Here is a 27,286-nt window from a genome sequence, read left to right on the forward strand (position 1 = left end):
GCATTTTTGCAGTGTAAAAACATTAGTTCTAACTTTGTAATCTGAAGGGAGATTTTGGATTCTTAAATTTAACCCATCGACTCAATCCAAAACAAGTGTATGCTTTGAATATATCTGGTAAAATGATTTCTTTTTTTCTAAATTTTAAGGTATTTTTACATTTGAGCACATGAAACAAATGTGAATAAATATGTTTTTATAGCCTCACAATTGTAGGGTATACAAATTATCAAATCAGAATCATGTGGGAAAACAATATGCAAAATTATTGTTTTTAACTTCCAAGTTCTATTAATATTGTTCTTAAATACACACTTTACCCCTGCCCCATAACAGTCTACTTTGTACTTTCACTGAATTGCTAGTAAAATAGCAATAAAATATTTTTATTTATATAATTTACACAGTTACATGATTGTACATGAATGATGAGTTTTACAATAAAAAATAAATATCTTTATCTCCATTAGAACAAAAATTTCCGAGTCTCTTTCTGGGTTCCAGTGCCTTCACTGTTCATCTACTCTTTGGGACCAGCCAGTTTGGTGCCGGGGAGGGAATAGGGAACCTCATTCCTTAATCCTTTCCACCAAACGCAAACGGGGCTATCTTTTTGGGTCTTTCCCAAGCATCCTTCCAGGTCCCAGCATCATTGCTGAATTTTTGTTCCCTGGGGACAGTGAGGCCTGTGTCTGGGTGGGAACAGGAGGTTCCAGTCCTAATCCCCTCTACCAAACTCAAACTAACGTGGCCTACTCTTCTCTACAACCTTCTCTCAGTCTCCTTCTGGGTTCCAGTAGCTTCACTCTTCAACTGCCCTTTAGGGAGAGCCAGATAGGTGCTGGAGAGGGAATAGGAATCTCATTCCTTAATACCTTCAATCAAACGCAACGTCTTTTCGGGTCTTTCCCAGAACCCTTCCTTCCTTCCCATCAGTCCTCATCTTCCCAAACTGCACAAAATCATTTCAACTTATATCATAGACTTTCTGGCAGAATGGATCTAGCACTTCTTTTAACAGCCTGAAAAATCCAGCACTCTAAACCACTAATTGCAAAGTTCAATGAGAAAGCTAAAGAAGACATCTACTTTGGGGGATATGGAGAGAAATACTGGCAAATCTCCAAATGCCTGAACCTTATAGAAGAGGACCTAAAATCTACACTTAATGGCTTAGCAATGGAAATCAAGGAGTCACTAGCCTGTGAAATTAAGAAATCTATAGATGAACAATTCAACCAAGTCCAAGAAAAACTCTTTCAGAAGATGAGAGAATCCATACAAATGGAACTGAAGGAACTATAAAAACATGTTAGAAAGTCATAATAGTAGAATTACACAGTGGAGAATCGCATAAATTAACTTGAAGACAAATTACAAGCCAGCTGGGATAAAGAAGTCAAAAAAAAAAAAAAAGGAGAGAGAAAACCCTGGAAGAACATGTAAGTTATTTAATGAACAAAGACCAGAGAAATAAGCTTCGAATTATAGGAATTCCAGAAGGAGAAGAAAAGGGGAAAGGGGAAGAACAAGTGGTGAGGAAGATAATATCAGAGAACTTCCCCACCCTTGGGAAAGAGGTTTCTCTACAAATCCAAGAGACAAACAAAATAGAATATAACAGAACAACATCAAGACATTTAATAATAAAATATGGCCCAAAACAAGAGAGATCAAATCTTTAAAGCAATGAGGGAGATAAATCCTCAAGTATAAAGGAAACAATATAAGAAGCAAACAGATCTTCCATTTGAAACAATCCAGGCAAGAGTGTAATAATATATTCAAACTATTGAATGAAAGAAACTTTCAACCTAGAGTCCACTACCCAGCAAAACATTCATTTTCATGAGAGGGAAGATTAAAACCTTCTAGATGAAAAAGAACTTGCAATTATTGTACTAACCAAACCAACCCTAAATGAGCTACACAAAGAGCAATTACACAAACCAAATTCCAATTGTAACAATAACAACCCTACATAATATCACAATGTCTCAGAAGACAGGGTTTATTATAATAATGTCATGATAAAAAGTCTAATCTATTGGTTTCCTACTTGATTGTGCTTGATAATATAATCTAATATTATGTTTACAGATAGCAATGGAGTATGCAGTGCGTGCCATGAACTCCTGTTACAGAACTCATTCATTGAATATGTTATTGTAATCTGTTTTCAATGGTAGGTAGTTTACCATTATACCATATCTATAGTAGATAAAATTTATAATTTTAAGTTGCTTTTAGGAGAGGAAACTGGATGCTCAAGATCCACTAGACAATGTTTAATGGTATAGACTCCTCTCACAGTGCTCATTACCATTTCACTTAGTTTTCTAGACTTGAAATTTATGATTATTTTCAAGAATACTCTATATATAATCTAACCCATGAAGCCTATGTGTACACATGAGTGTATGTGTTGGCCATCTCAATGTCTGTTTAATGTCTGTCTGTATTATACATAATGTCAAGATTGTATACCACCTTACAAATTCTTTTCTAGTCCTTCCCTCACTCATCTCCTCTTTTGTTATTTTCCCCCATTTAACCCTTTTACCCTCAGTTCTTAACTCTTCATGAAACAGAACATTCCCCACCACCACAGCTAGCTGCCAATAGCTCCCAAAGTGAAAAGATAGATTCTCAGCCTGAGAAAAAGCTGATACTCCACTGCTACTGATTTGCTCTCAGTGGCCCCGTTTTTCCCTATTTCCCTTTACTGTGGACTTTTGTTGCTCCCAGAGTCAGTTTCTGAGAAGCTTCTGTCTCAAGAACATTTCTTGATATGTGACTGCTGGGGGCCATTTTTTAGACTCCACAAGACCAAATCACAGGCTGAAACTGTGTTCTGGATTTTACCCCCCCACCCCCGCAAAAGACTATTTCAAAAGATTTAAAGGGTACATGTGTATCTCCTTTAAATATTTCTTTAGATGTATTTCCTTAATAGATATAACCCATATTAAATATCTTTTATGTAGCAGAAATTTCCTACATTTTGTGGGATCTGTTTAGTAGTGAATTCTATAGTAGATAAGTTTCTCAGTGTTTAGAGTTCATGTTAGAAAAGGTTATGGGAATTGTTAGAAATGTTACCTCTGCCCCCATACACACAAGAAATATCTTGTGGCATTGTTCCTTTTTGCATAAGCACATTAAAATGGGAAAATCTTACTTGTGCAAAACAATTCTTATCTAATAGAGATAAGAACACATAAATTTTATACTCCAATGGGCCTTACACCCTGAACACTTGTCATAGTGACTTGGCTTAGACTTCGGAAGATCAGACATTGACCATTAACCCCTGAACCTTGTATACATTTTATGGAAACAACCACAGTTTTCTGCACCATCACCAAGAATCGAACTTCTACCAGGGAAGGCTTTACTGCTGCCCAGGCATCGACTTACTCCAGAGAGGATTCATATGACAAACACCCTGAAGACTTAGCAACAACAATTTGCTTTCAGGGCAGGGTTCTCTGCATTGCCGCATAATGATGAGATGAAACTAGAAGACACTCGATGTCACCTTGACTCCAATATACCTGTAGGTTGCTGTGTATAGAAACCAGGATCTCTAACTACAGAAACCTGACAGCAACAACTGTGATTGTGAGGAACTTTGTCTGGGACCACAGAGAAAGATTTTAGGTTTAGGCAACTTAGTATACCTGGACCCTGGAGTTGGTCTTATGCCATAATACTTCATGGGTAAGGTTTCCTTGTTTTTAGGCAAAAGGGTAAGGTTTCCTTGTTTTTAGGCAAAAGGTTTTTCATTTCTATTTCTCCCATATTGTGTTGTGTCTATGCAAATAACAACTGACATACACACACATTTTTTGTTGTAAATTTTATCTCTTAACTTAAAAAAAGAGCTTACTAAATCTTCTGCTATTGTTATTAATGACTTCATGAAGATACAATAATTTTTACAAATATACTTGCTACTGAACTTTTTCTTTTTTCTTCTCTTCCATTTTATTTTTTTAGTTTTTCTTTCTATTGTCCTTCTGTATATATATATATATATATATATATATATATATATATATATATATATATATATATATATATATATATATATATATATATATATATAGTGTTTGTTTTTGGGTCACACCCGGCAGCACTCAGGGTTTAATCCTGGCTGTAGGCTTAGAAATCACCCCTGGCAGGCTCAGGGGACCAAAAGGAATGCCAGGATTTGAACCACCGTTCTTCTGCATGCAAGGCAAAACACCTACCTCCATGCTATCTTTCCAGCCCCAGTCTTTCTATTTTTAATAACTTTGTTTTCTGTCATCTTGAAACAAATGCATTATTATCAATATGTGAACTATATGATGCATTTTCTTTAAATAAAATAATAATTAAAAAAGAGGACGTTTTCCAAGTTACTTTTTTATTCATTTCTTAATTCAAGAACAAAGATTATGTGTTAAGATGAACTGTGTTTGTGATCTGTATTTTGCTTTATACATTTGATGATAGGTTTAACTTTATTCTTTCTATTTTGCTCACTTCTATTTAACTATCTTATTTTCTGTTTATCTGTGAGCCATAATTATTATTTCTTTTTATTTATCTAGGTTATTTTAAATGTCAATATATTTCTATTATTTGAACAACTGTTTTTTTTTTTTTTGGTTTTTGGGCCACACCCTGTGACGCTCAGGGGTTACTCCTGGCTATGTGCTCAGAAGTCGCTCCTGGCTTGGGGGACCATATGGGATGCCGGGGGATCGAACCGCGGTCCTGTCCAAGGCTAGCGCAGGTAAGGCAGGCACCTTACCTCTTGCGCCACCGCCCGGCCCCGAACAACTGTTTTTTTAAAAAGTCATTTAATTAATTTTTTGGTTTGCATTCAGGCCACAATTACTGTACTTGTGACTTATTCCTGGAACTGTGCTCAGAGAGCTCCTGGCAATGCTTGGAGAAACATGACCCTGGTACCAAGGGTTGGACTAGATTACCTGCATACTAGGTAAAGCACATTATCTGTTATACTATCTCTCCAGCCCCTATTGTATGTATTTAATTTACATTTTCTATCACTGAAATAAATTTATAGAATATATTCAAACTCTTTCCTACAAATAATAAAAATAGCATGATTGGTATGCTCTTCTCAAGGTTTTCTGCACTACTGTTATATATATTTTCCAGATTCATAAATCCAAGAGTCTTTTAATGATCCCTACAGTTTTATTTTATCTGATATCTATTGGTCTTAAAATTACATAATATATTAATAGATGCATGCTTTTCGTTAGTTCAATGTAAGTTTTAGGAGGCTGGAGCAATAACACAGCTATTGCTGTAGGGCATTTGCCTTGCATTCAGCTGGCTAGAGTCCAGCCAGGGTTTGATCCCTGACAACCCATATGGTCCCCTGAGCCTGCTAGAATCAATTTTTGAGTTAAGAGCCAGGAGTAACCCCTGAGTGCCCTCACAAGTAACCTTTCAAAAATATATCACTCAGAGCAAAATATAGGTAACTGGTGCCAGAGCAGTAAGTAATACAAATAGCAGAGCATTTGACTAGATTAGATCCCCAGCATCACATATGGTCCACTGAACATTGATAGAACTAATTCCTAAGTATAGAGCAGAAGTTGACCCTGAACATCACCAGATGTGGCCCCCAAACCAAACAAATATATAGGTAACTTGTTGTAAATTAGAATATATAGGTAATCTTTTGTAGAAACAGATGTTTCTTTTATATCTGTATTAAACATTTTTCTATCTCACACCCAAAATATAAGTGTTACCATTCCAAATCCCAAATTCTATTTAATTTAATTTAATGTTAATTTAATTTAAAAAGTACTGCTTTATATGAATTTTTTTGCCTTTCTATGTTTTTGTTTTGTTTTGTTTTGTTTTATTTTTTTGGTTTTTGGGTCACACCCGGCAGCGCTCAGGGGCTACTCCTGGCTCTATGCTCAGAAATCGCTCCAGGCAGGCTCAGGGGACCATATGGGATGCCGGAATTTGAACCACCTTCGTTCTGCATATAAGGCAAACGCCTTACCGCTATGCTATCTCTCCAGCCCCTGCCTTCCTATTCTTTATAAATCTACCACTGTGCTATTGCTCTGGCCTTTGTAAATGTAATTGAAATAAATATGCACTGACAAGTTAATTCTTTTACATTTGTACTATATGAATGCATATACATTTTGCAAAAATTCCACCATTGCATTTAACTATGCATCTTAAATATTCACTAATGTAAATATTATATAATATGTGAAAATGAATTCACATGTCTACTATATAAGTTCTGGTTTGAGACAGTTATGAATTTTTTAATGTATTTTTGATCTCCTGGTTTTAGTGTTTGTATGTAAACATATACACAAATATTCTTATTTTAAGTCTTGACATGATATTCTCATTTTTAAATTATATAAGAAAATGCTATCATTTTTTCAGTAAATTTGTATAATTTTCTCTTTGCTAGGTGTCACTTAAAATTGCTTTCATGCTACATCTATAGAATTCTACACCTTCCTACTATTTTCTCAAACTAGTGACTGTAAAATAGTATAACATTTTGCAATTCTTACCCCACATGTAACTTATGAATTATAAAAAATTCTCTCCAAATGTTTATTGGAAATACATTATATATTGTGCACAATTGTGTTTTCTTTTCATTTTTAATCATTTAATAAAAATTATTTAATAAACAGAAATTATTATGTTTACTCTATCTTCTGGAAAATACCTTCATTTATATCTAAAGAAATCATTATGCAATTACTTGTAAGATTACAGAAGAAATCTCTTTTAAAAATGATTTGTTGTCTTGCCTTTTACAATTTTAGGCCTTTAATCTACTTAAAGTTAAATTTGCCAATTTAATTTATTTTTTCAGTGTTACTCAAATGCCTTGGCAAATGTTGACCTGACCAGTGCCTGTCATAAATGCTTGATCATAACTCAAATCTATACATGGATACATGAATATATTTTTGAAATTTTTCTCTTATCCAATTAAAATTTTATCAAAATTTTCACATTTAATTCTCTTTGTAAGGATTTGTAATAAATATTTATGCCATTTCAAATATCCTAATCTACTGTTTAAAACATTGATCTTCAATAGTATTACTTTTTTGGATTTGATAACTACATCTGAAGAATAAGTGTATTAAGCATTTCAATTGCAATTTTATTACAATTTTTTTTGGGGGGGCCACACCCGGCGGCACTCAGGGGTTAATCCTGGCTGTCTGCTCAAAAATAGCTCCTGGCAGGCACGGGGGACCATATGGGACACCGGGATTCGAACCAACCACCTTTGGTCCTGGATCGGCTGCTTGCAAGGCAAATGCCACTGTGCTATCTCTCCGGGCCCTTATTACAATTTTTATTGATTTTATTTGTATCTTAAATTCAATTTGAAGAGAAATGAAATCTTTATATTACTATCAGTTCAATTTATTGATGACTATTGGCCTACATGCTATAATATTTCAAGATTAAAGCTTTGTACCTGTCAATATATAGACTTACCCCTTCTGCCACCGTCTATTGTCATTACATTAAAAAAAAAAACTCATTCTGGAAATGTCCATACTTTACTTGTAAATATTTAGAAAATTTAGAAAAAATGTATAGCTTGTTAATGCCATAAACCTGGAAGCATTTTTTATTTCTTGGGATGAAATGTTCTTAAATTAAATCACTTCAGATGACCTATAGAAACAGAATCTTATTTTGCAATATAATTGATGTCTGTCCTTTAACTCTACTAGTACTATCTTGATATTTGGTTTTGCTTTGATTATAACAACCTCACACACAACAGCTTTCTGTGTGTATAAGAGTCAAATCATGTTTTAGTTTTTATTTTCTCATAGATCCAAAATGAGAAAACTTTGGCCTCTATCCATGCATTCACAAGTCATGTTGCAGAATTAAGTAAGGGAAGCATATAAATGATACCAGGAGAAATATTTTGTGTCACTTTATGTACTTCAGATCTGAATTGTGTCGGGACTAGGAAGTAGTAAAGAAGTAGAGTAACACAAATACATATAGCAATACCAAATCATGGAATTAAAGTCTAAACTATAAAACATCAGCTATACTTTATACCACCATGAAGAATTTTATCCTTCATAAAATGAAAACACATGAGTCATTCTGTAGATAAGGAAGAAATGAATTTGCTGGATTTGAGGAGTTTTAAGTAGAAAACTAATACTGTGTGCAGTTAGGAGCTAACTTCCTGAGTTTTCCGTGGGTCATCAGTTGACAAATTACAGATATAATTTTTTTTCATACTCTTACTAAGAATACTGGCATAATTCAGATGAGAGGGAGGTGCAGAGTGTCAGCCTGACAGAGAAATATATGTGCTAGTGCTAGTCCTCTTTGAACAATGAAAAGCAGGCTGAGAATCTGCATTCTCTAAAATGTCATGTCAGTAAATATACTTTTAAAAACAAGAAGAAATTCCCCTTGCATTATTAAACTGTTTATGAAATAGGTTTGGCTAGGCTGTCTCATAAACAGCAATTTCACATCTGGATGGGAAGCTGGAGATCCAGCGAGACACATATTTTTCCCAGTTGGCAGAATTTTCTTTAGAAGCCCCAAGAAAGGGGAATAATCAAAGTACTTAGAAGTTGTGATTTTTCAGCTGAGATTAATTGAAACTCTTTATTACCTTGTTTCTGATAATGTGCAAAGAGAAAATATTAGTGATCATTTATTTGTAGCAGAACATATTGCTGCTGTTGTTGTTTTACCTTTGTATAGAAGTACTTAATAGAACATAAAGGATTCCAACCACAGCATCCCATCCCCACTCTTCCTTGTTCCCTTAAATTTAGAGAAGGGTGTGTATGCGTGTGTATAGACATTTGGCTGTGATCTAGGATTAGTCCTGGCTCTGCTCCAGGGCTACTCCTGGTAGTACTTGGGAGAACATATGTGTTGTCAGCTATAAGGCTAGGAGTGAATAAGAAATTATCTTTAGTGAATAACACGTATTTTATTATATATCCTAATATCCTCTGATTTTTCTATCAATATGCTATAATAGTGGGCAACAGACTATCCACTAACTAGTGTTCGTATTATTCTGAATATTTTAAATAAAAAATATATCTTATGTCATTTTAGCATTTAGTGAAAGATAGTTTACATTTCAGTGGAAGCAAAGTTTATTTACTTCTTGATTCAGTAGCTCAGTATTGATTCTTCATTGCATTCCATAAGAAAGAGAGTCCTTGATGTTGAACAAGTTCCTATACCTGAGATTATTGAAGCAAAACAAGCAATTTTATTCATTTAATTGACTTGCAGTTGTTGGAACTTGCATTGAAGAGGTTGTGAGTGACCAGGCTGATTTATGCTGAAACTGAACTCATCCCACTCATTTACAAAATTCTTGATCTTGAGGTTAACCTATCTTGGGCAAATTAAACAATCTTTTTAAGGATGGTATTCTTTATTTCCTTGAGGGAAAAACTTAAAGCATTCCAAAGATTTTAAGCAGGCATCTAAAAAAACAATGCCAGTTTTCATGGCCATAAATTTATTCCTGCTACACAATTTTGGTGGGCTTTGGGGCCACACTGGCAAGTGGTCAGGGTTTACTCCTGTTTCTGCTTAGTAATTACTCCTGCAGGCTCCAAGGTATGTATGAGATGCTGGGGATTAAACCCAGGTCTTCCATGTGCAAGACAAATGCTCTCTCCACTGAGGTCACTCCCTCTACCTATTTTAAGAAAATATTTTTCTCTTTCTATTGTCATGGACTTTACCCATCTTTAAAAATGTGTTTGTTGATTTAAATCTAATCCAGAGAAAGAAAATTTAGATTAAAAAGTGTTTATTGTTCACAATAAATTATATAACTGTTTCCCTAAGCATTTGAGAAGGTACTTATTTTTAAGAATTATGCACTCATTATGGAAGAAAAAAATACAGTGGTTGGTGTCAGAGATTTAAAGCTGATTTATTTAGTTTTATGTACCAAATTGTGAAGATTTAGTTCTCTAAGTGCTAAATGTTGAAAGAAAATAATTCATTCAGCGGTGATCTGGGCACAGTTATACAGAAATTCATATAGTCAGAACAGAATGAAAAGAATTCAGACAAAATGAATGAAGGGACAGTAATTCAAGAGAAGAGTGATGATTAGATTCTCTAGGTAGAAAGACTTTATTTGATGAGTCTGAACAAAAGAGTTTTGTTTAGTAACACTTGAAAAGTTCATTACGTCTAGTGTGGCAGCATAAGACCATTCATGGAGTCCGATTGAGAATTCAAGTGATAAAACATTTGGCACATTTGAGGCTCTGAATCCAATCAGCCCTGTGTGAGCCCTGAGTACTCCAGTGCATAATCCTGTTAATCTCTGAGTTCCATAGAGTATGAAAAATAAAACCACATTTAAAACTGATTGATAAGACTTTGAGAATGCAATAGGAGGCATGAAATTATTTTAAGGCAAAACAGAAGTCTAACATTATAATGCAAAATGATGGTTTACATTGCATACCAAAACATGACCCTGATATGAGAATGTTTTGAGTACTTTCTATTTCACATAGAATCAAGATTGATCTCTTTATGGTGACCAAAAGGGCCTTTCTGGTCACTGCTCCTTAATTTCAGCTCATGGTTTGCTCTGGCCCTTCCCCATCATGGGCCTGGTCTTCATCACTGCTAAATTCATTTTTCCCTCTTCTCCTTAATTCTTATTGTCTCAAACCTAAAAATAACTTTGCTATATCAACTCGGTTAATGTTTCTTATTTTTCAGAATTGCTCTAGCATTTTCTAATTGTTCATTCAATACCAATCACACCAGTTGTGCCATAAGAAGCAGTGATCTTTGATGACCTAAGACCCTAAGGTAACCTAAGACTGTATTTTTCTTTGCTTTTAGTACTTCTCTTCTGAATTGATTTATGGATTGTAAATTCCATACGGATGGAATCTGTGGCCTGGCTCATTATCTCAACTTAGACCTTGTGTTGGAATATGTATTCCAAATATTGATGAAATTAATGAACTAATTGAAATAAGATCAATTTGTATTTAAAGTCTGAAAATTTGTGCTCATTTCAGCAGCAAAAGAAACATTATCCAAAGAGTGACATTTCCTAAATATATAGCCACAGTAAGGGAAGTTCACAGAGTCCTCACTGATAATACTATATATAAATTATTTTGATGATCTATGTTTCAGCTTCATATAAAGGATAACATGAAAGTAATTATTTTAAATGTATACTTTGCAGAGAGAAATTGGAATAGATTAGGAAGGCAGTATTTTTTGTCATTATAGTAATCATCACGTAACACATTTATATAAATAATTATATTTGGTTGCAGTTATAAAATTAATATTCTATTTATGATTTATGATGGGCAAGTTGGCACAATATGATAGTTGATTTTGTAATTTAGTTATAATCTTTGGTTATAGAATAACATAACTCCATTTTTGTGTTTTAAATATTAATGATACTTAATTGATCATGCTATTTAATTTGGACTACTCTAGTAAACATTTTAAAAAGTATTTGAAATGGCACTTGCAATTTCCCAAACCACAAACATTCCTGCATAATATAAACCAGAAAATAAAACCCAAATAAAATTGCTTATGCTGACCGAAATAGCAAAAACTCAAAACCCACACACTCTCTGAAAATCATTTTCGCTTAAACTACATTGAACCATTAAAATTAATGAAAGCCAATATAAACTCATGAAGCCTTAGTTTGTCTAATTAGTAATGAAATTAGCCATAAACTTAAAAATATTTGAGGTTCGTTAATTGACTTAACCGTTGCTAGCTCTTTATAATCTGGGTAATGAGTAGTTTAAAAAATCAAAGTATACTTCTAAATATAATGAAGGGAAGCACATTTTAGAAAAAATGTGTAAGATTTTATAAGAATCTCAGAAACTTGCATTTAATCAAATTCTTTTGCAACACACATTTCTGTAGATACCTAATCTATTCAACTTGCAAATAATTTTGTGGTCATGTTTCATTGCTGAGGCTCAGATAGAGCTGGATTTGCCAAACATTCCAGATCAGAATGCTAAAATGTATGTTAGTGGCTTGCTAAAGTATTTAATACAAATCCCTTACCCCCAGCCCCCAAGGATAGAATGGGAATTAAATCAAAATCTAAAGTAAGTTCATTTGACTTTCTTGCGAGATTCCCTGGTATCAAAGGAGGGGAAAAATTAAAAAGGAGAGAAAGGAAGTCATTTACTTGGAGTTACTAACCTCAGGCAAGTCACTAATAATAGCTTGTGGTCAGTAGAAAGAAGAGTGAACTGTCACTGCTGTCACAAATGCCAACTGGAATCAAATGTGACACAGTTGGACCCACTTTCAGAGCTTTCAACCACCCAGACAGGCCACCCACAAAAACAGGTCAGCCAAAAAGAGGGAAAGGGGAGAAAAATCTGACAAAGGGAAGGCCAGCTGAACAGCCTTGGGTTGGCTTGGCTATTTCAATATTTAGGAAGGAGTAAATCAACTGATGGTGTTTTTACAGATCTAAAGACCCTGACCACTTTCTGAAAGTAAGTGAGATCAGAGGATTGGGTGGGATGTGGAGGACAGAAACATGGGAAAGTGCTGCCTTGTGCTATTTGTCATTTGCATCGGTGGACATGAATTATAAAGGTCTGATCTTGGGGTGCTCTTCTCTGGGAGATACATGCAGGCTAGGCTCCACCAACATGCTGCTGGAGCAGACCTTCTGGGCTCCTCATTCAGCGGTCACTGTGGAGAGTATCGCCCCTAGAATCCTGTATGCCTTCATGGACAGTCAGGTCTTTGCTTTACTATGTTTTCTGCTTAATTGAATTCTGAAAATCCAAGTTATTTTCAAGGAGTAGGAAAATTATGGATATTTCCAATCTTGCTGATTACAAAAGCAATTATAAAAATATTTTTGTATCAGTTTTATAATCTCCAGTTTTTCCAAGAGTCAATGAGGCATTCATTATGTAGTAGGGAAAAAATCTAAAAATCATCAATAAGGTGAAAAATAAGTAAGCAAAAGTTATTATTGCATAAAAACGTCATATCATAAAATTTAACATCCAGATAAGTCCTTGGCAGGGCTGACTACAAAATGGCACTGTTGGGAAATTGAATTGACACCACAAATATGTTTGTAAGATGTTGTTTTGTTCCAGTGTTATGTAAATTTTGCAAATCTAAAACAGAAAGTTTATGTAACAGATGTCAAGTCAATCCCTGTATACGCTTCATTCCTGGTTACTTGGGAAATGATGTGTTTCTGCTTAATGATGCTGAAAATCACCCTAAGGACACCCAGCCAAAAATGCAGGAGACCCATTGCTTAAGGTAATTTGTAAACCATCAGTTATTTTCATCATCCTGCTTAAACTTAGCTTAAATGTGTAGTAGCACAGACATTAACTTGCAGAACATTCTCCCATATTTTAGCACAGGACTACAACCCTCAGTGATGAAACAGAGTGTAAACAGCTCCATATCAATCTCAAGTTGGTGTGGTTGATGAAATGGCACTGCCAAGTAAGGTCCAGAATGAGATTATGACAAAGAAATAATGAAATGTGTGGGGGCTTTAAACCCCAACAATAACATTTCCAGTCTATTTGCCAGAGTACTTGAGACCTGAGTTTTGCCTAAAGCATATGTGAAGAATTATTTGCTAATTAATAAATACTATAGCCTTGATATCATTAACATTGTTGTCAATCTTTAAAAATACAAAGTCATAATTCATTCAGGTAACCAAACTGGGGAGTTAGTTAAAGTTTTTTTTAAATGTCCCTTACTCCCCTTTTTAGCCAGAAAGAAGCAAAACTAAAGACAATATAATTTTAGAGAGCTCAACAAAGTAACTTCCCGATGATTTGGACGTCATCATATAGGACTTTTACATAAACTTTGTGTAAGTAAATATTTTGATTATGTTTTAGACTTATTTGGAGCTGAGTATTTTGTCACATCCCAGAATACAGAAATGACTTCAGAGAGAGGGTGAAATGTAAAATGTGTGACATTGGGTTGAAACTGACATTTTTACAGTAAATAAATTTTTTACAGTAAAATAAATTTTACAGTAAATAAATAAAAATTTTCAGTAAGCAAACTTACTGAATACAGTAAGTTTGGCTATTGTTGTAACTTCAATATATTAATCTTTGGGTGGATGGATAGAGGGAAGATGGACATTAACTACATAGATTAACTACACTGTCAAAATTAAAGCTGTTGAAGCAAACAAGAAAATATTGCTATAGAAGTCAGAGATTAGGTGAAAGCTTTCACATTTTAAATGTCTGTGACATTAATTATATTCTACAAGGTATTATATTTATACCTTTATGGTTTCTGTTAGTCACGTTTTTTGTGTATTATGGTTTAAGTCATTTACATATTTACTAGTTAGAATGTTGGAATAACTCCAAACTGTTTTTCTGAGTGAAATACTGACCTTGTCTGAAGATACTCACTTTGATAAATTCTGTAAGATATTAAAAAGTAATCTATATAGATACAAGTCAAATTCTCTTCTTAATTAAGCAAAACATGAGCTCATGTCTCTTTAAATCTCATTACCCTTCAGGTTCAACATCAAGAGCAAAAGATTAGTCCTTAATTAAGATCAAGAAAATTTTGTACAGCAACTTGATATGAAGCAAAATCTAAAATTTGATGCTACTTAAATCTTATTAGCATTTAAAAATAACTTTGGAATATTGCATGAAAGATATATTTTAAATACTATAAAAATTAAATTGTATCCCTGGATCAAACTGGTTCAACAGAGAATCAGTGAACCAGGGAGTCAACATTACTTTCTCTCTGTGTAATAAACATTATTATTAGGGATTTTCACATTGGCATTATAAAATATTCATCTATTGCATGTTATCACTGAGCTGTTTTCAAGGCATTTGAACATTACATAATAGCATAATTTTACTTATACCCATGGGAAAAATTTTCCTTAAATACATTATTACAACAAAGAAATGGAAGTCACAAATGTGCCAAAGTTTTGCCAGTAGGTTAAAAACTGATAATTCAGTGAATTAATATGAGTGCTATATCATGGTATTCTTTGTATTATTTGATAACTTAGAGCACTTTTTGATCTTATATCCAAGTTTTGCCTTTTGTTCTTTTTCTATTATAATTTATCTTAATTTGGGTTTGGGAGCCACATCTAATGAAGCTAAAGACTTAATCCTTGTTATACACTTGGTGATCACTCCTGATTAATTTGGGAGACTATCTGTGGTCTGAGAATCAAACTCAGGTCAACGTGTACAAGACAAGCTCTCTACCTATTATACTATCACTCTGGCTCCTGTAATTTTATTTTCGATATATTGTCTCTTTTAAATCGTTTTCCCTGGGGGCCTGAGAGATAGCATGAAGGTAAGGTGTTTGCCTTTTATGCAGGAGGTCATCAGTTCGAATCCCGGGGCCCCATTATGGTCCTCCAAGCCTGGAGCCAGGAATAACCCCTGAGCACTGCCGGGTGTGACCCAAAAACCACAAAAAAATTATTTTCCCTATAGTATTTATTTTTATAGATCATCTTAATGGGTTTCAGTTGTGTGTGTATGTGTTGTATGTGTGTGTGTGTATGAATGTGTATCTGGGACTTATTGAAGGTATAAGGTCTTGTATATCAATGGCAATATGATTAAGTTAAAAGTTAAAAAAAAATAACTATTATAATGACAAATAGTAATGGTAAATAGTGTGAGGATAAGGGTACTAGAGAGGCAAGAATTTGATAGACAAGTATAGAATAACCTAGTTCATTAAAAAAGGAGCTTGTAGAGTAGTGGTAATAAACAGATAATTGGAAAGTAGTTAGAAATATTCATGAGACAAAGTCAATTGGTTGGCCACTAACTGATTGTACATGTTTAGGGTAAATAAAATAAAGAAAATGAATCTAGTTTCTGACTTGGAAAAATGTGGTAGATGAAGGACATAGAGGAAAGAGTGGGTGTGAGAATATTTTGAGTTTAGAGTTTATTTCAAACCAACCCAAGTAATAGAACAGAAGCTTTGCTTATGCAAGTCCCTGTACTTGTTCCCTAGCACTATATGGCACCCAGGCTGTTGAGTTTCGTCTCTTGGCCCTGAGTATAACATGGTGTGTTTCCAAAAATATAAACCCAAAACAGGTAAGTGTATTTCTTCAAACACTGGATATACAGAATGAACCTTGGAGAGAGATGTCCTGGAAATATAAAGATAGGAATATAATTACAGATCTACTTATTATGGCTGACTTGGAATTGAAATTATGTTCTTGTATATGACTGTCCATAGAAAACAAATCAAATTATAATTAGTGGTAGCTATGGTTTCATAAAAAAAGATATTTAAAAGTGGCAGCTAAGTAAACTTTGCAATGCAAATAAATTTTAAAAACAATAAAAGAAAACAAAGGCTAGACAAAAATCAAGTTTCAAGAACAAATAGTTTTATAAAATGGAAACTTGCTTATCTAATAGGCATAGGAACTTGTAAATTTTATAGTGCAGAGGTGCTTTCACTCTGAACATTTGTCATAGTGATTTGACTTAGGCCTCAGTTGATTGGACATTGACCGTCCAAACTTTGTCTCCTATTCTTGAAACCTGCACTGTTTTCTACACCAGAACCAGGAATCAAACTTTCCCCATGGGGGTGCCTTAATGTTTCCCTGACACCGACCTGCTCCAGGGTGGGTTCATATGACTACCTGATGACCAGGAAACGGTAACAACTAGCTCTAAGGGCAGGTTTCCCTGCCTCACCACCTAACCACTGGTGAGATGAAATTAGAAGATGCTCCATGACACCGGGGCTTTGACATAGGATCTTTGCAAAAACCAAGATCTCTTATTAAAAAAGCCTGACTGTGACCACCACAATTGAATAGAACTTTTTCTGTGACCATAAAGAAAGACTTTGGCGTTGGACAATTAGTACGACCAAAGTCTGTAGTTGGTATAATGACACCTGTATTTTTAGGCAAAGGGTAATTCTTTCTAATTTCCCTAATGTTTGCTGTGCCTCTATAGAAAAAAAAACCTGTCACTCCCTTTTCTAAATTTTATTTGTAGGTGCTGCTGCCTTTTTAATAAAACCTTGGGACATGAATTATTTTGTTTTACCTCATGTTTCTGTGTTTTTCTACAAATTGTGGAGGAAAGGGATGGGGCCCGGAGGTCAAGTGGTCTCAGTTGCATTGGTGGAGAAAATAAAAAGGTCAGAATAAGTATCCAAGCCAAAGTCAATAACAATAAAATCAAGAGACCCAGACTATAACAATTAAAATGGGCCTGTTACACTAGTCGTCCAGGTGGCTAAGGTTGGAGGTATGAGATGCACACTGGGAACTTTGGTGGATGGAGGTCAACACTGGTGGTGGGAATGACCCTAATTCACTGTCACTATATTCCTGAAATACAACTATGAAGGATTTGTAATTCACAATGGTCGCAATTTGAAAAATCGAAACTTGTAGAAAAGTTCAAGTTGGGGAAAGGTATGAATAGGCTTTCTTTGATAATTAATAGATTGTGCATGACCTAGACTATCATGATATCATGAACTGGTGAAAAGTAAAGTCTGACTCTTAAGAATTTGAAGACAAACAAGACTCTGAGTTCACTTATTTACAAAATCACTGTAAGATGATTACAAACTGGTCAAAGATGAACACAGAGAAAACAAAACATCTGGCTAATGTGAAAATAAATACTAAATTCTCCCAACAAGAATTGTTCAGAAATTAAGCAAAAATAAACTAAAACATTTTTAAATTTTTTTTTAGAATATGGTCTTTTAGTATCTATAATTTGAATATTACATATAGTAAGTCAAAGGAAAAAGATCACAGTCACTTTAAGAAGATATTACAAAAGTAACTATTTTATCTCATAAAAATGTTTGTGTAAATATAAATAATCATGGATTTGAAGGGAAACAACACAAAGTAAAATAATCAGGAGTCCAGTGGCTTTAAAGCTTTAATCACAAATGTAAGCTTTCTGATTTTATAGGAAGAAATCAGTAAAAGTAATAGTTGTTAATGTAGTAAATGTAAATAAAAGACAATATAGCATAATATTCTGGAGATAAAAATATTTTCTCAAATAAAAAGTTTTGGTGTTTATTTTACACAAAAGTTTCATTTGGTTGCCATTGGTTTTCAGAATAAATAGTTATGTCCATACTTTCCTGGCTGGACTTTAGACACTTAAGACTTTAGTTTCTATTATCATTCCATTTCTGTGATTCGATTTTGTATTATTTTTAAGTCACACATGGCATTTCTTAGGGTCAGCTCAATTTCAGTGTGGTGCTAGAGAATCAAACCCTTGAGTGTCACTTACAAAGCATCTACTTCAGCCCTTTGAACTATTTTCAGGATCCTTCATGTTTCTTCCTCCTCTACCTCTTCCTCCTCCTCCTCCATCACCACCCGTATCCTCCTCCTTCTTCACCACCTCCTCCTCCACCTCCACCATCTTCTCCTCCTCCTCTTCCTCCACAACCACCTCCTTCTCCTCCTCCTCCTTCTTCTTTTTCATCTTTATTTTTTGATTTTTAGGTCACACCCAGTGACGCTCAGGGGTTACTTTTGGCTATGCACTCAGAAATCGCTCCTGGCTTGGGGGATCATATGGGATGCCAGTGATAGAACCAAGGTCAGTCCTGGGCAGCCGCTTGCAAGGCAAACTCCCTATCACTGTGCTATCACTCCTTCTCCTGTTTTCTTTTCTTTTTAAATAATATCTTTATTTATGCTTCATGTTTCTTTTAAAATAACAAAAACAACAACAACAAAACTTTTAGTATTAACTGCATAGGGGAACTGTAATTTAAACTTACATTAAAAATTTTAGGTCTGCTCTCAATGCTATTACGATTTTAAATTCAAGAATAAGAATGACATACTTTATAAACATTTTAGTTCAATATTAAATTATCCTTCCAATAAAAAATGCCCCTTTCCCCCTTAGCTATTCAACTGGTCTATGAAGATCTATGTAATTTTTTTATTGTTTAGTTCTGCTTCTTTAGAAAACTTTCCTTGACCTCAGTACAAATATAAGTGCATAGTACTTAATCAATCTACAGAGTCAGGGATTTAAAAAAGCTACTTTTACTAATTAATATTTTACTAATTAAGGCTAATGTGGAATGTGTAGGACAGATGGAAACAGTCAGACCTTAACTAATAGCAAAGTAATGTTTTTAAAATATGCTCACTGACTTGGAAAGCAAAACTGTATACATTGTGGTGAGGGGAAGTCAGTTGTAGAAATGCAGCATTGGACAATGGTGGGTCTTATCAATGTGAATCTGATTGGCGTGCTTATAGAATTTGGTCACAGTCAATTTCAAGACCACATAAGTGGGGCTATTTGTACATAACATGCCTTGTCTTTGCCCATTCTACATTTTTTGCTGATTTTAGTGCAACAGAATGTGAGAAAGATATAAGAAATATGTCTTTGGGGAACTGGTTACTTTAGAAAATGCATACACTTGACTTGTTTTTCTTTCATGCTCCCAGTACTTACAGTTCATTGCTTATAATTTGCCTTCAAGATTCATGACGTGAGGTTTTTGACACCAGACAGTGGAATTACTGACCTCCAATGTCAGGTTATTCTCAAAGCTAGACAAATAATTAAGCTGTAAGTCTTGTTGCTTAAGATTTTTGTGCCTCAGTTTCTCCATCCATAGAATAGGGGAACAGCATCTGCCTTTTAGATGTGTCATGAAAAATGTATGTGTATTATTTGCTTATATTATACATGTAGGATCTTAAAATCAACACCAATACATTACTATAAATATTTATTTTAATTTTTTATAGTTTCAGTAATGAAGGTTGTATTAAATAATTGGTAAATTAAAAACATTACCACTATTACCTCCCCCCCCAGAATTGCTTTTTTAATTAAAAAGAACAGTTGTTGAATCACTTTAAATTAAAGAGTAATTCATGGTTGAATTTTAGGCATACAATGTTCCAACATCAGTTGCTTCACCAGTGACCCCTTCCTTCCACCATTGTCCTGAGTTTCCTTCCCACACCTATATATTATGGCAGACACTATGTTCTTCTTTTATATCCTTCCCTGTAGGCACTGCAATTGACAATATTATATTTGATAGGATATCATGCATATCACTTTACCCCCTTCAGTACTACATACTGTGTTCTCCTCCTGAGTGACCACTTCCCTTCACCATTGTCATATTGATCCTTTCCATGACCTATTAACCACCTTCAACCCCCAAGCTTATTTCTGAACACCAGTTTTCATGCCTTGTTTTAATTGCCATTCGATATTTATTATACCCCACTATGTTTATTTATCTTCCACATATGACAGAGGTAATACTGTGTTTGTACCTCTTCTTCTGACTAATCTCACTCAAAATAATAGTCTCCAGATCCATCATCTTTTCTTACCACCAAGTAGTCTTCCATTACATACATGTACCATAGTGTCTTCATCCAGTTGGCTGTTGTTTGGCATGTAGGTCATTTCCAGAGTTTGGCTATTGTGAATAGACTGCGATCAATGTAGGCGTGTAGATGACTTTTCTGAATATTTTTGGGGTATATACCAAGGAATAAAAATGATGGGTCATGTGGTAGTTTAATTCCTAGTTGTTGTTGTTGTTGTTGTTGTTTGAGGAATATCCATATTTTCCAAAATTGTTGGGCCAATGAACATTCTTACCATCCATGAATGAGGATTCTGGCTTTTCTTTCACCATGCCAAAACTGGTTGTTGTTTTTGATGTGTGAAAATCTCTCTGGTGTGAGATGATATCTCATTTCTGTTTTCAGACATTATTTCTTTGGTAACCCTGTACCATGATAGATTCTTTATTCAAGACTCTTCTCAAGACTTAGTATTTATAACTTTTAATATATATTAACATATGCCTTTCTCTTGGGTGAGTAAAACATGTTAATACTGCATTATTCCCTAAGTTTCTGAAAATCCATGCTTTTTAGTTTTTTTCTTTTTGGATAGCACCCGACAGTGCTCAGGGGTTCCTCCTGGCTCTACGCTCAGAAATTGCTCCTGGCAGGCTCGGGGGACGATATGGGATGTCGGGATTTGAACCACCGACCTTCTGCATGCAAGGCAAATGCTTTACCTCCAAGCTATCTCTCTGGCCCTGCTTTTTATTTTCTTCTTAAGTTACTTTCAATACAGCAATGTAACTGCCCTTGCTACATGATTAGTTTTATCCTCTAATTTAATTTTATTATCTAAGCCAAAGGACATTATTTCTCTACATGTTTTAAAACCCAATAAATTTAATGCTATGTCTTGGAATTAATCACTACAGGTCAGTTTTCCTTCTTGGGTGTATAGTATGTATGCCCAGTTAGCATTTAAATTCTGGCCTTTATTTTATAAAAATTATTTTATAGTCAGGTATAACCATTTTACTTTTTTCTTGCTCTTTTTCAATCCATCCTCTCTGATTCCAGATTTAAGCAACTGTTGGGATATAATTCAAAGTGGTAGAGGATGTTCCTTGCATGGCTGAAACCCTAAGTTTGATCTCTGCTATTGCTTAATTCCCTGAATATTTTCATGTCTGATCCAATCACCTTTAAGTCCTGAGCACTGCTACACTGCATTTATATTGTACCAGGAACTGTATGAGGGCAGAGTGACTTTTGATTGGCCCTCAGTTTCAATATGACCCCTCTACATGAGACAAAATAGAGAGAAAAAAGAAAGAAATAGAAATGAAAGAGAAATAAACTATTGACACTAAAATTTTTAAGTGCCTAAATATACAGGGATAGAAATTCTAGGTTATCTAATGAATGTTTAAAATTATAAAATTGACATTCTATTTTTCTAAGTGATGATACAATTTTTCATCCTTATTGTATTTATACATTGAAAATAAATGTCCCATTAATGTGATATTATTTCTGTATTGTTTCATTGATCTCTTTATCTATCATCAAGCCAACAACACCATCTCATGATTATTTGGCTTTACTGCAAATCTTGAAAACAAATAAAATAAATCAACTTTTATTTCTTTTTAAATAAATAACTTAGGGGCTGGAGTGATAGTGCAGCAGCAGAGAATTTGCCTTGCATGCAGCTGACCCAGGATAGAGAGCAGTTCAATCCCTTGGTGTCCCATATGGTTCCCAAGCCAGGAGCGATTTCTGAGCTCATAGCCAGGAATCACCGGGTGTGGCCCAAAAACAAACAAACAAAAAATTAAAGTGTGGATCAGGAGTGGTGGTGCAAGCATCTGGGCGTTTGCCGTGCACAAGTTAACCTAAACAGACTGCGGTAATCCTCTGGCGTCCCATATATCCCCCAAGCCAGGCGCGATTTCTTAGCACATAGCCAGGAGTAATCCCTGTGCATTACTGGATGTGGCCCAAACACAAAAAAAAATAAATGAATGAATGAATGAATGAATGACTTACACTTTCTGAGAGGTATTCTATAACTTTTTTTTTTTCATACAAATAGAAGTTTTTATGAGAACCTAATGAGGGCATTTGGTAAATTAAATCTGTAATCTTTCATGGAGTATATTATCATATGTGTCTGAGGAATAAATATAATTAAAGATGGTTTCTTGAAGGCTATAACGCCTGAACAAATGAATGTTAGGACAAATTCCATATCTTTACCCCTACACCAGTAAATTGTCTATACATTGATATCTATTTTCATCTTCTAAAATTTTCCCTTTTCTATTATGGTCATTGGTGGATATATCTTTATCTACACCTACATCTATAAATATCTATATCTATATATGTATCCATGACTGGGAAATTCAGAAGAAGAAAGCCTTATTAAAAATGATGTTCTGAGATTTACAGGACATGAAACAAAATGGGAAAGAAGCCATTTTTCTATCTTATAAATATAGTACTAGTGTCTCACACATTCTGAATACAATACAGTTTGAATTAAAAGCAAGTTTGGCAAACTTCCAAAGTTTGAGGATGTCATTTTTTGGTAACTTGCCATGCATTTATTTTCTTATTCAATAAATAAAAATGTAAGATAAAATCGTCCTTTTAATTAATCAGTGACAGCATTAAAAGACAGGAATGAAAAAGTAAATATATGTTTACTAGGTTCTAATAGGAGGAACCTATTAATAATAGGAAGAATGGCTTGAAACATCTGCCATATGATTTCTTTTTAATAGATGAGAAGACAGATACAAAGAAATGCATAAGTTAAAGTAACAATGGTTGTCTAAGTATATGCAAGTTTTATTTTTTATGTCTATTGATATATGGATATGCGACAGTATACTTAGATTCCTGTTAATTATTCTGTGAAATTGCATTCATCCATTGTAGTTATCCATTGCATCCTTGACATATTCACACTTATCTCTATTTAAAGAGAAATGCACATATTAATTTGCTAATTCACTATTTGTAGATGCATTGTTATTTAGAACTAATAAAGTATTTAAATTTTTACTAACAGAATCCCACTGAATAACTTAATTCTAATAATTTATGCTATCAAATTTCACTGTGAGAGATAATGCTTCACTTTGTGTCGACAGTGCTTACCCAGTGGAAATTAAATATTTGGCAGGATCGAGAGTTGCTATAGCAGTAAAATATAATTAGGTACTACTGGCAGTTTTCATACAATTTAAGTAAGGTTTGGAGTAGCTATGATATCTTCAATAAATACTTTAAATATTCTATGATAAATTATACTACACACACATTTCTACATGGGTAATTAAAACTATTGAACTAGATAATTTAGATAATTTAGCCAAAATAGTAATCTACCCTAGAACTGGTCTACTGAATTATAGGATTTTACAACATTCGATTCATATGGTCTATGGATGTTACAACAGTCGATTTATATCTTTATCTAGATATTGTATTAATATACTTCTGTCTTTAACAAAAGCTGTAGCAAAATACAAGTAATTCCAGAAAAACAAGAATATTTCTATAGTCTTATAGAAATTTCTATATTTAGGGCTTTTATTTAGTTTTGGGTCTATAAATAATTTTGAAAATTTAATGATCATTTGTATAACTTCACTCTAGCTGTGGAGTTTTCAGAAAGAAGCTTTATCTGAAAAGTGAAATATGGGTTATATGAAAATGCACACCTGGCATTTTATTTTAATATCACTTATTTTGTTGTTCAGATATATGGTTTACTCAAGTCTTAAAAATCAAAAGGATTTTAGCACTTTTTTTTTTTTTGGGGGGGATCACACCCAGCGGTACTCAGGGGGTTACTCCTGTCTCTGCACTCAGAAATCAGTCCCAAAAGGCACAAAGGATCATATGGGATGCTGGGAATCGAACCAGATTATTATTGTTGTTGTTGCTGTTGTTATTGAGATGCTAGGACACACCTACTGGTGCTCAAAAGCTGATCATATATTCATGCTCTGCATTTGCCCTTTAGCAGAGAGGGGTCATGTGGAACCAGGGATGAGACCCACATCATCTACATGCAAAGTATCCACACTACCTCTCTGAGCTCTCTCCTCCATTTTTTTTCAATGAATAAACCATTTGTCTTTTAGGAAAAAGACAAACCTATATATTTGTTGCATATGTAAAGGGGATGTTCAAATCTAATCTAGACAATTATCTTTAAGTTACAATTGATTTTACTAAATGTGCTTGACTATTTAAATATTATCTACTGTTTAATTTGCTCATATTCAGAAACAATCATACCCAAATATATTCTCAGAAATAGTAAGTCAATGAAAGTTTAAGGGGAGAACAGTTTTTAATTACATAAGCAGGCATGCTAATATAGAATAAAGCACTTATATTTGCTTATTATTCTTATATAAATTATATATATTCATTATTCTTAGATAAATTGATGATTATGCACTATAAATGAGAGGAAGAGATGCTGTTGTGAGGAGAAAGAGTAGAAGAGAGGCCGAGGAAAGAAGGAAAATCTTCAGGGAGCAAAGGAAAAAGTAAGAGTAGGATATGGGTGTTAGCTGTAATAAAGAGACAAGTGAGGACTTAACCTATTTTATCTATAAATACATATTACTTATAGCAATGCTTATTTTTGCACTTGATCCTAGAGATTATATTTATTTTTAACTGGTGTTTATGTCTATAAAACAACAGAACACAGACCTTTCAATTGCTTTTTCCCTTATGCTTCTCCTACTTTTTTTTACTTCCTTGAAAGACTGATAACTCTACAGTTAATCTCTGTTTATAATTGAACAGGACTTTGAGATTTATACAGAATAACTCCTTGTTTTCCATTTGGTCAGCCCCCAATTCAAATTTTCATAAAAAGAAATGGAGCAAATGGAGATTTTGGTTGTCCCTAGAAATTCATTCATTCTTCCAACAAATACTGAATGACCAACATATAATATGGAGCCTTAGGCTAAGTGTCTTGCAGAGGAAATCAGCATTTGGTCCTTGACTAGCTGAGCCTTGGCTTGCTTTTATATGGACTACTAGTACTTAGTGACTTAATGAGGCAGAGTTTAAATGACTGCTTAGATATAAGGGCTCCTTCATTCACAGTTGACTGGAAAACCATTTGGAAGTCTATCTAGCTATTTTGGTTATATTAGGGAATAACTTAGGTACAATTCATCACATACAGCATAAAAAAAGAAAATAAAATTTAAAAGTCTCAAAGCATGGCTCAAAGTTATGAGCTAACTTCTCGGGAACATATTTTATTTCACATTTGTCTTGATGAATTGCTACTTACTGATGCTTTTATATAGTGCCAATTCCCCTGACTCCAAAGCTGAAATAAAATGAATTCTTAGACGGCTTACTTATTTGCTTTCTTTCAAGATACTATGCACAGTAGACACTATGATTAATCAGAAAGATTAAAATTAAAGTGGATTAAAATTAAAATCTAGGTAGCCTTTTCTAAGAATATTGAGCTATTTTAAGTTGCATATATTAATATTAATATTAACTAATATTAATATTAATTAATTAATATTGATATTTCTAGAGAAAATAGTAACATAATTATTAGTGACATAATTATTAGTGTAACATAATTATTAGTGACATGAAATTCTGACAGAAAAATAAGATAAAAAATGTACTATATATATTTCAAATACAAACCTCCCATGTATCTAATATTCAAATTAAAAATAAATTGAAAGTTATAAGCCTCACAAAAATAAAATGATTAGAATATCCTTGGAAATTTATGAGTTAGAAGCCTAACCATAAAGATATATCTATAAAGAGTAAACCTTAATCCTTAATTTGAAATGAAAGGCTCACAATTTCTGTCAAATATATCTGTAGTAATTATAACTATTATAATAATGGAATTTTAATTATTTGTACACCAGATATAAATTAGATTGTTTAAACTTTCAATCAAGTTTAGATACAATTCACCCCTGAACCAGGGAAGCTATCTACGAAACATCCAAGGTTTTTTATAACAACACCTAGACGCAATCCTCTACCAGGGAAGACCCTACCATGGCTCTGACATCGACCTGCTCAAAAGAGGCTTCCCTTAACACTAAAAAGACTTGATGACAACAACGACCTGCTTACAGGGTTCTCTGCATTGCTCTTTAATTGTGAGGTGAACCGAGAGGACGCTCTGCACCATCCTGACTGCAATATAGAATATGCAGATTCCAGGATCTTTAATACAGAAACATGGTACCAACAACAGAGACTGTGTCAAAAATAAAAGTGTATTGGCACTACAGACAATGACCTGGATTGGACAAACTAGTTTGCCTGGAGCCTAGAGTTGGTCTTATGCTAGGAAACTTCAGGGGTAGGGTTTCCTTGTATTTAGGCCAATGTTTTTCCTTTCCGTGTCCCTCATATTTTGGTGGGCTATGCAAACAATAATTGCCACTCGAACACCATTTTTACTGTGCTCCTTTGACTCTAATCCTTAAGAAAAACAACCCACTTAAACTTTTGAGGTTAACTTAAACTAATATGCATGTGCATGGAAATGTAAAAAAGTATTTGCCTTCAATGTTTAAGGAGTTATATGTTTTATGTCTTTAAATTCTTTGTGTCTGCTAAGAAATATTATGTACTACAATCTGGGGACTTGAGGGATAAAGTAATTGTACATGGGCTCTGTTTTATTTTTCTTAATGTTCTTTGGCTGAAAGTTCAAAGTTAAAATATCAGCAATGGGACTACTGAGAATTCTGATTATGGGTGATT

This window comes from Suncus etruscus, chromosome 4 (genome assembly GCF_024139225.1).
Source record: "Suncus etruscus isolate mSunEtr1 chromosome 4, mSunEtr1.pri.cur, whole genome shotgun sequence".
NCBI classification, from domain to species: Eukaryota; Metazoa; Chordata; class Mammalia; order Eulipotyphla; family Soricidae; genus Suncus; species Suncus etruscus.